The sequence below is a fragment of the Salmo salar genome, chromosome 19 (genome assembly GCF_965601325.2).
Source record: "Salmo salar chromosome 19, fSalSal1, whole genome shotgun sequence".
NCBI lineage: Eukaryota > Metazoa > Chordata > Actinopteri > Salmoniformes > Salmonidae > Salmo > Salmo salar.
The window spans coordinates 10,615,001-10,625,000 of record NC_138309.1 but is presented as its reverse complement, the minus strand read 5'-3'; the positions used below and the strand labels follow the sequence as shown (position 1 = coordinate 10,625,000).

At 42.3% G+C, this 10,000-nt stretch overlaps 1 protein-coding gene across 1 annotated transcript in view; it reads left to right on the top strand.

Moving 5' to 3' along the window:
* The window catches only part of LOC106578422 (catenin delta-2), a 422,676-nt gene that overhangs the window by 334,131 nt on the left and 78,545 nt on the right, over positions 1-10,000 (top strand). The gene's annotated exons all lie outside the window — the stretch shown is intronic.

The following is a 10,000-nucleotide window of genomic DNA, read 5'->3' as shown; positions in this document are numbered from 1 at the left end:
ACATGGTCTTGAGTGTCACTGATGACCTGTGTTCGCTACCCAGTCAATCACATGTTCTTACACAGTGAAACGGTGTTTAAATTGTAATTCAGGAGTAATAATTTCTTCTTCTCCCTTTCCGTGGAGAGCTTGTTCAGAGATAAACTCACACACAGACACACACACACACAGACACACATACACAAACACACAGGCACAAATACAGACAGAGGCTGCTTTTGTTGCGTTATGTTATGCGTTATGTTCAGAGATAAGGGAAGCGAGAGGAAGCGTGACCCTCATGTCCAGTTTGACCTCTGACTCCTCCCTCACAGCAACAACGCTCATCTCTCGGTCAGACAGTCTCCACGGAGACCGAGGACACAGAGGGCCAAAAACAATGTTTGTGTGCGAATACTCATACTAGCGTCCTAAATAGTAGGCAGTTTTAATATGCAAAAAATAGTATGTGACATTTCAAAAATCGAGTATGCTTTAAATGCCCGGATGTCATACTCATTTGGATGCAGTCTATCACAGTGCCATCCGTTTTGTCACCAAAGCCCCATACACTACCCACCACTGCGACCTGTACGCTCTCGTTGGCTGGCCTTCGCTTCATAATCGTCGCCAAACCCACTGGCTCCAGGTCATCTACAAGACCCTGCTAGGTAAAGTCCCCCCTTATCTCCGCTCACTGGTCACCATAGCAGCACCCACCTGTAGCACGCGCTCCAGCAGGTATATCTCTCTGGTCACCCCCAAAGCCAATTCCTCCTTTGGCCATCTCTCCTTCCAGTTCTCTGCTGCCAATGACTGGAACGAACTACAAAAATCTCTGAAACTGGAAACACTTATCTCCCTCACTAGCTTTAAGCACCAGCTGTCAGAGCAGCTCACAGATCACTGCACCTGTACATAGCCCATCTATAATTTAGCCCAAACAACTACCTCTTCCCCTACTGTATTTATTTATTAGTATTTATTTTGCTCCTTTGCACCCCATTATTTATATTTCTACTTTGCACTTTCTTCTACTACAAATCTACCATTCCAGTGTTTTACTTGCTATATTGTATTTACTTTGCCACCATGGCCTTTTTGCCTTTACCTCCCTTATCTCACCTCATTTGCTCACATTGTATATAGACGTATTTTTCTACTGTATTATTGACTGTATGTTTGTTTTACTCCATGTGTAACTCTGTATTGTTGTATGTTGTCGAACTGCTTTGCTTTATCTTGGCCAGGTCGCAATTGTAAATGAGAACTTGTTCTCAACTTGCCTACCTGGTTAAATAAAGGTGAAATAAATAAAAATAAATAAAATGTTGGCTTCTTATGTAGTATGAATGGACTGTAAACGTTTGCATTCAAAATTCTTGAAAGGAGGGCTTTGAGATTTGATAGTTCTCTGAAAGTAAACAAAAACAAATTAAAGATGGCAAAGAAGATGAGCAAAGAGTCTCCTGCAGTGTTCAAATGTAACTAGTATTTTGTTGGCCTCAAAATGATCACGATTATTTAATCGTATATCTTCGAAAAAAGATAGTTATTTGCAGCCTGCCGTACCTTTACTTTAGCTAAATACGGTAACTAATGTTAGCTACGTGCTTTAGTAAGACTTGACGTTAACTGGATACCCAATAAACTTGCTGTTGTTGAGCGACAACTTCATATTTAACTTAGATAGACAGTTATATATGCGAAGCCGTAGCAAAGTAGTAAACTTATTTTTTTACTTATTTTGTACACAATGTTACAGACCGAGTCTGTAATATCTATATGTTTCAAGCAGACCACCATAGTCCCTGTGCCCAAGGAAGGGAAGGTAACCTGCCTAAATGATTTCTGCATGGCTCACATCAACAGCATCATCCCGGATACCCTAGACCCACCCCAATTCACATTCCACCCCAACAGATCCACAGATGACGCAATCTCAGTCCCACTCCACACTGCCCTTTCACACCTGAACAAAAGGAACACCTATGTGAGAATGCTATTAATTGACTACAGCTCAGCGTTCAACACCATAGTGCCCTCAAAGCTCATCACTAAGCTAAGGACCCTGGAACTAAACACCTCCCTCTGCAACTGGATCCTGACTTCCTGACGGGCCTTCCCCAGGTGGTAAGAGTGTGCAACAACACGTCTGCCACGCTGATCCTCAACACGGGGGCACCTCAGGGGTGTGGACTTAATCCCCTTCTCTATTCCCTGTTCACCCACGACTGTGTGGCCAAACACGACTCCAACACCATCATTAAGTTTGCTGACGACACACAGTGGTAGGCCTGATCACCAACAATGATGTGACAGCCTATAGGGAGGTGGTCAGAGAACTGGCAGTGTGGTGCCAGGACAACACCTCTCCCTCAATGTGAGCAAGACAAAGAGCTGATTGTGGATTACAGGAAAAGGCAGGCTGAACAGGCCCGCATTAACATTGATGGGGCTGTAGTGGAGCGGGTCGAGAGTTTCAAGTTCCTTGGTGTCCACATCACCGATGAACTATCTTGGTCTAAACACACTCAGACAGTCGTGAAGAGGACAACACCTTTCCCCCTCAGGAGACTGAAAAGATTTGGCATGGTTCCCCAGATCCTCCAAAAATGTTCTACAGCTGCACCATCGAGAGCATCCTGACCGGTTGCATCACCGCCTGGTGTGGCAACTGTTCGGCATCTGACCGTAAGGCGCTACAGACGGTAGTGCATACGGCCCAGTACATCACTGGGGCCAAGCTTCCTGTCATCCAGGACCTCTATACCAAGTGGTGTCAGAGGAAAGCACATAAAATTGTCTAATACTCCAGTCACCCAAGTCATAGACTGTTTTCTCTGCTACCGCACGGAAAGTGGTACCGGAGCACCAAAAGGCTCCTTAACAGCCTCTACACTCAAGCCATAAGACTTCTGAACAATTAATCACATGGCCACCAGCCTATTTACATTGACACCCTCCCCCCCATTTGTTTTGTACACTGCTGCTATTCACAGTGTTTATTATCTAAGCATTGTCACTTCACCCCTACCTACATGTACAAATGATCTCAACTAACCTGTACCCCCGCACACTGACTCGGTGCCCCCTGTATATAGCCTCGTTATTGTTATTTTATTGTGTTACTCTTTATTATTTTTTTTACTTTAGCTTATTTGGTAAATATTTTCAACTACACTGTTGGTAAGTAAGTAAGCATTTCACGGTAAGGTCTACACTTGTTGTATTCGGCGCATGTGACAAATAAAGTTTGATTTGATTTGACTATGCAGTTTAAGTATGTAGTATGCTAGTATGGTTATTTGGTCATGGTCAATGACTGATGGATGTGTGTGCGTGTGTCCGGTGTGTGTGTGTGCATGTGTGTGCATGTGCGTGTGTGTACGCAGATTAACATAGAAATGAAATGCAGTGCAACTTTGAGTGCTTAGAGAGAAGCCTGTCACAAAATAATCAGCTCATTCAACTTCACTCCTCTCTCTCTACCCCTCTCTTGCTCCCTCTCTCTCTCTTTCTCTCTCTCTCCCTCTCACTGTCTCTCTACCCCTCTCTCGCGCTCTCTCTCTATCTCTCTCTCGACCCCTCTCTTGCTCCTCTCTCTCTCTCTCTACCCCTCTCTCTCTCTCTCTCTCTCTACCCCTCTCTCTCTCTCTCTCTCTCTCTCTCTCTCTCTTGCTCCCTCTCTCTCTCTCTTGCTCCCTCTCTCTCTCTTTCTCTCTCTCTCCCTCTCACTGTCTCTCTACCCCTCTCTCGTGCTCTCTCTCTATCTCTCTCGACCCCTCTCTCGCTCCCTCTTTCACTCTCTCTCCCTCTCTCTCTCTCTCTCTCTCTCTCTCTCTCTCTCTCTCTCTCTCTCTCTCCCTTCCTCTTCCTGGCTAACTCTGAAGCAGTGTTATGCATGGCCTGTTTCTGTGACTCAGGGAGAATTTACTGCTTTAATTTACTGTCTGAGTGTAGGCTGGTGATAGCAGTTCCACTCACAGAGGATATACAACAGGCAATCCCCCAGCATCCAGATATGGGCAACACTATACCCCAGCCCAAGACCCATTCTCATCCCTGACCATTTAAATATCTAAAACACAGGCCTAGAGTATACCCCACCAGACTGTAGAAGAAATATGATACTTTATATCCAGTGGTTAGTGTTGTGGTCTATGTGGAGTTTAATGTCAGGGAATATGAGACTGATGAATATGACCGGACAGAGATAATATGGTTAATAAAACATAACCACTTCAGACCCATCATCTTAACGTATTTGTGAAATTATTTATTTATGAAGTCTTGCAATCATCTCTCTCTTTCCTAAAAACTATCCTCCAACTCTTACAATCCTAGTCCTTAGGGAAACACACACACTTACCACTAGCCAGTGGTCACATGATTGGGTCCCCATGGAAACCTTGTGCCTAGTGATGCGTTTCAGATCTATGTTCTTGTTTCTACGGTCGACAGGAGTGTGTGTTTGTGTGTACACAGGAGATTTGAACTTGGCCAAAGTCACAGTGATGGACGGGTTGCCCTTCCTCTAGTCTAGATCAATGAAGAGTCTACCGCTGTCTCTATCTCTCTCTCTCTCTCTCTCTCTCTCTCTCTCTCTCTCTCTCTCTCCATCCCATCTCCCTCTCTCTCTCATCTCTCCATCTCTCTCTCTCCCAATTCAATCCAATTCAAGGGTTTTATTGGCATGGGAAACACATGTTAACATTGCCAAAGCAAGTGAAGTAGATAATAAACAAAAGTTAAATAAACATTAAAAATGAACAGTAAACATTACACTCACAGAAGTTCCAAAAGAATAAAGACATTCTCTCTCTCTCTCTCTCTCTCTCTCTCTCTCTCTCTCTCTCTCTCTCTCTCTCTCTCTCTCTCTCTCTCTCTCTCTCTCTCTCTCTCTCTCTCTCTCTCTCTCTCTCTCTCTCTCTCTCTCTCAACGTGTTAATAGCATGTCTATGTGGCCTGGTCAACCACTGGTGCTCATCAGGCCTGGTAATCATTATTGCAATCAGAGACAGAGAGATTAGAGAGGTTGATGGTGGAGAGAGTGACAGGACACTCTTGTACTTTGCGGATAGTTGCTGATGAGTCTGAGAAGGAAAACACAGACACTTTAAAAATAAGGAAGAGCAGCTAATTAGTTTTGTTTTCAACATAACATATTTTTATGGGGCCACAGTTGTTCAATGATTTACTTAATATCTCTGGTGTGTGAAATAGGCGCGGGGGAGGGGGGGGGTAGCCTACTTTATGATTGTAAAATATATATCTTCTTGGAGAAGATAATTGGAGAAGATGAATTCGCCTAAATGACATATCCAAATCTAACTGCCTGTAGCTCAGACCATGAAGCAAGGATATGCATATTATTGGTACCATTTGAAAGGAAACACTTTGAAGTTTGTGGAAATGTGAATTGAATGTAGGAGAATATAACACAATAGATCTGGTAGAAGAAAATACAAAGAAAAAAACAACCGTTTTTTTTCTACCACCATCTTTGAAATGCAAGAGAAATGTCATAGTTATAGCCATCACTCTGGTTGTAATTCCGATAGTGTCCACAAGATGGCAGCAGTGTATGTGCAAAGTTTCAACAACAAAAAAATGAGTGAACAACAAGACTTTTAGTGTCAAGTCCCCAGGTACATTTGGGCAAATCGTGAATGAGACATTCTCATTCATATTCGATTTTTCTGCAATATCGTCAAATCTGTATTCTTGGACTTTGATTTAGCTTTCCAAGTATTAGTAGCCGTATTACAAGTTCAACATTTGCAAAACAACCAGTTTTCATAAGTCTGGATATTCTTATACGTTGTGTCCAAAAGGAAAAGGCATGCTGTCGCAAAAGGTTAGTGCCTACATTTTGCGACCAAGACGGGGTTTCCGGATACTCCCATAAAGCCCAGCTCATTGGCTATCCAGCTAGCTTTGTTTGACACCGATTGGTGCTTATTTGACAAAGGTACAGTCCTTCAAGTGATGGCCTCCTGCGTCATCGGCGTGCCATGAAGGCGTCGCTCTCTGACCAAATATGGTGTCCTATAGAATATACTACACCCCTAATGAAATAGTGAAGTCTTGTTACCTTCTAGGATCCCTGAGAATACATACGAATGTGATTTTACTCATTCAAACAACGTTTAGTGTGAGATTTTCACAGATTCCTTTCTTTGCAAATTGAACGAGTGGTAATACAAAATCGATCGTGCGTGCTATATGGACCTTTTTAGGATATGAAAAAGGATTTTATCTAACAAAACGACACTTCATGTCTCTGGGACCCTTTGGATGATAAATCAGAGCAAGATTTCAGAATGTTAGTGCACATTTCACCTTCAGAGGTGAATTTACCAAACCTATCACGTTGAAAAAAGTGTTTTGTTGTTAGGAGCTCTCATCAAACAATAGCATGGCATTTTTTCGCAGTAATAGCTATTGTAAATTGGACGATGCAGTTATATTTACAAGAATTTAAGCTTTCAGCCAGTATAAGACACTTATATATACCGACATTTGTTGTTTCTCTAAAATCTGTGATCTTGACATAACACGCTGCATGATTTCCAACTGTCCCGTTAACGGAACGCCTATTGCTAATTAAGGCAGTGTAAACATGTGTTCTGATAGCTACGCTAGGTTGCAAGGTTGAATACACTGAATTGCCACAAGGCTGCCGGCTAGAGCAGTATGGATGCTATCTAAATTGGCTTGCCACCTCACCACCTCACCACCATAAACCACAAGCTGGTAGTCTTTAGGGTCCTTTAATGAACAACTGGAGGATGTGGTTCTACAAGGAATAGAAAAAAGGACATACGGTTGAAGTCGGAAGTTTACATACACCTTAGCCAAATACATTTACACTCAGTTTTTCACAATTCCTGACTTTTAATCCTAGTAAAAATTACCTGTCTTAGGTCAGTTAGGATCACCACTTTATTTTAAGAATGTGAAATGTCAGAATAAGAGTAGAGCGAATGATTTATTTCAGCTTTTATTTCTTTCATCACATTCCCAGTGGGTCAGAAGTTTACATACACTCAATTAGTATTTGGTAGCATTGCCTTTAAATTGTTTAACTTGGGTCAAACGTTTCGGGTAACCTTCCACAATAAGTTGAATGAATTTTGTCTCATTCCTCCTGACAGAGCTGGTGTAACTAAGTCAGGTTTTTAGGCCTCCTTGCTCGCACATGCTTTTTCAGTTCTGCCCACAACTTTTCTATGGGATTGAGGTCAGGGCTTTGTGATGGCCACTCCAATACCATGACTTTGTTGTCCTTAAGCCATTTTGCCACAACTTTGGAAGTATGCTTGATGTCAATGTCCATTTGGAAGACCCATTTGCGACCAAGCTTTAACTTCCTGACTGATGTCTTGAGATGTTGCTTCAATATATCCACATAATTTTCCCTCATCATGATGCCATCTATTTTGTGAAGTGCACCAGTCCCTCCTGCAGCAAAGCACCCCCACAACATGATACTGCCACCCCCTTGCTTCACGGTTGGGATGGTGTTCTTTGACTTGCAAGCCTCCCATTTTTTCCTCCAAACATAACGATGGTCATTATGGCCAAACAGTTCTATTTTTGTTTCATCAGACAAGAGGACATTTCACCAAAAACTACAATCTTTGTCCCCATGTGCAGTTGCAAACTGTAGTCTGGCTTTTTATGGGGGTTTGGAGCAGTGGCTTCTTCCTTGCTGAGCGGCCTTTCAAGTTATGTCGACATAGGACTCGTTTTACGGTGGGTATAGATATTTTTGTACCTGTTTCCTCCAGCATCTTCACAAGGTCCTTTGCTGTTGTTCTGGGAATGATTTGCACTTTTCGCACCAAAGTACATTCATCTCTAGGAGACAGAACGCGTCTCCTTCCTGAGTGATATGACGGCTGCATGGTCCCATGGTGTTTATACTTGCGTACTATTGTTTGTACAGATGAACGTGGTATTTTCTGGAATTTTCCAAGCTGTTTAAAGGCACAGTCAACTTCATGTATGTAAACTTCTGACCTACTGGAATTGTGATACAGTGAATTGTAAGTGAAATAATCTGTCTGTAAACAATTCTTGGAAAAATTACTTGTATCATGCACAAAGTAGATGTCCTAAGCGACTTGCCAAAACTATAGTTTGAAATTTGTGGAGTGGTTGAAAAATTAGTTTTACTGACTCGTGTATGTGTAAGTGTATGTATGTAAACTGTGTATGTAAACTTCCGACTTCAACTGTATTATAGGGCACAATAATATGAAATTATGACTACAAGATGCATAATCTGTCACGCCCTGACCATAGCCCTTGGTTCTCTATGGTGTTTAGGTCAGAGCGTGACTAGGGGGGGTGTTCTAGCCATTGTATGTTTATGTTGGTGAGTTGTATGGTTCCCAATTAGAGGCAGCTGGTAATCGTTTCCTCTAATTGGGGATCATGTTTAGGTAGCCTTTTTCCCACCTGTGTTTTGTGGGATATTGTTTGTGTTAGTGTGTTTGAGCACTACGTCGTCACGGTCTTTGTAAGTTTTGTTATTTTGTTTGTAGTTTCACTTTGTAATTAAAGATGTGGATCTCAATTCATGCTGCGCCTTGGTCCGCTCATTTCCAAGATCCTGACATAATCAGTTTAGTTTACTACAGTATGCATGGTAAATGTAATGAAATAAGGCTTGTGAATACAGTACTGACTTCTTAAATGGTATGCAGTATGTAATAGGTTACTATTACATCTAACTAGAAGGATAAATCAGTATAGTAGAACACGTATTACAATTACACAATACAGCTTTAGTCTATACACTGCTACACAATACAGTTCCAGTATGCTAACATTGACGGTAAACTATAAAGTGGCCCGCAAGGACATGTGACTGCTGAAAGGTGTTATAAACTGTGTACTGACCATGAAAATGGCGGACAGTGATAAGCATTCAACTGGACAGAATAGATCTGATTGGAGAAGATGAATTAAATGTCTCTCCTCTGCTGCTGTGCCAGTTTGGCCTCTGCACCCCCCTCTCTTTATCTCTCTATCTCGCTCTCTTTATCTCTCTCTTTATCTCTATCTCTCTCTCTCTTTTCTTTCTTTCTCTCTCTCTCGCTCTCTCTCTCTCTCTCTCTCTCTCTCTCTCTCTCTCTCTCTCTCTCTCTCTGTCTGTGAGATGGTTAGCCAGACCCGGAGGAAGCACTAATTAGCATGTTTGGAATGTTAATGAGGGGCGCGTGTCACCGTCCACCAATAGGATGCCAGCCCTCCTCTCACCCGTCAGAGAGAAGACATCTGTTCCACCATCTGACTGCAGCCTACCTCCCGCAGGCTAAGAGTGTTGTTGTTAGTATGTGTGTGTGTGCTTATATGTAGGGTGGGTTGAGTCAGTGTGTGTATTTGGAGGGAGTGGACAGATAGATAGAAAGGCCAAATGTCCTGACAAAATTTCAAACAATTAGAGAGTGTCATTTCCCAAAAATTCAAACCATTATTCAAAGTTTCATAGACCTCTCTGGTGAGAATAGGCTACCCATCCTGTTGGGGTAGGACACAGAGAGCTGTGGGTTGGCAACACACTACATTGCTGCCTGCTATGAAGGACAGTGTCTGACAGACCAATCAACATGTCCAACCTGCCATTGTTATTGTTCATTGTATGGTTATTTTTACCCTTGATTATTGTGGTTACTGATTGTCCCCGTTGACAATCTTGATTATTATAATTCTTATGTTAATTACATCATAGTTGATTGATGCGGTCCTCTGGCCTGTCCCACAGCCTAATAGATACATCATAGTTGAGGGGAGACAAGAGCCTCAGACATGCCTAAAAATGAACCACCAATCCTTTGTTTTTCTGTTCTATTGTAAGACTTACCATCAGATGTGATTGGTCCTCAAAATGTTTTTTTAACCAGCTAAATGTTCATTCGGTCTTGGTCTTGATGGAAACTAAACCTGTCTAGACGCTGTTGATTGTGTAATTGAGTGTTCTTTGTGCGCAGAGCAGTGCTTTCGTATT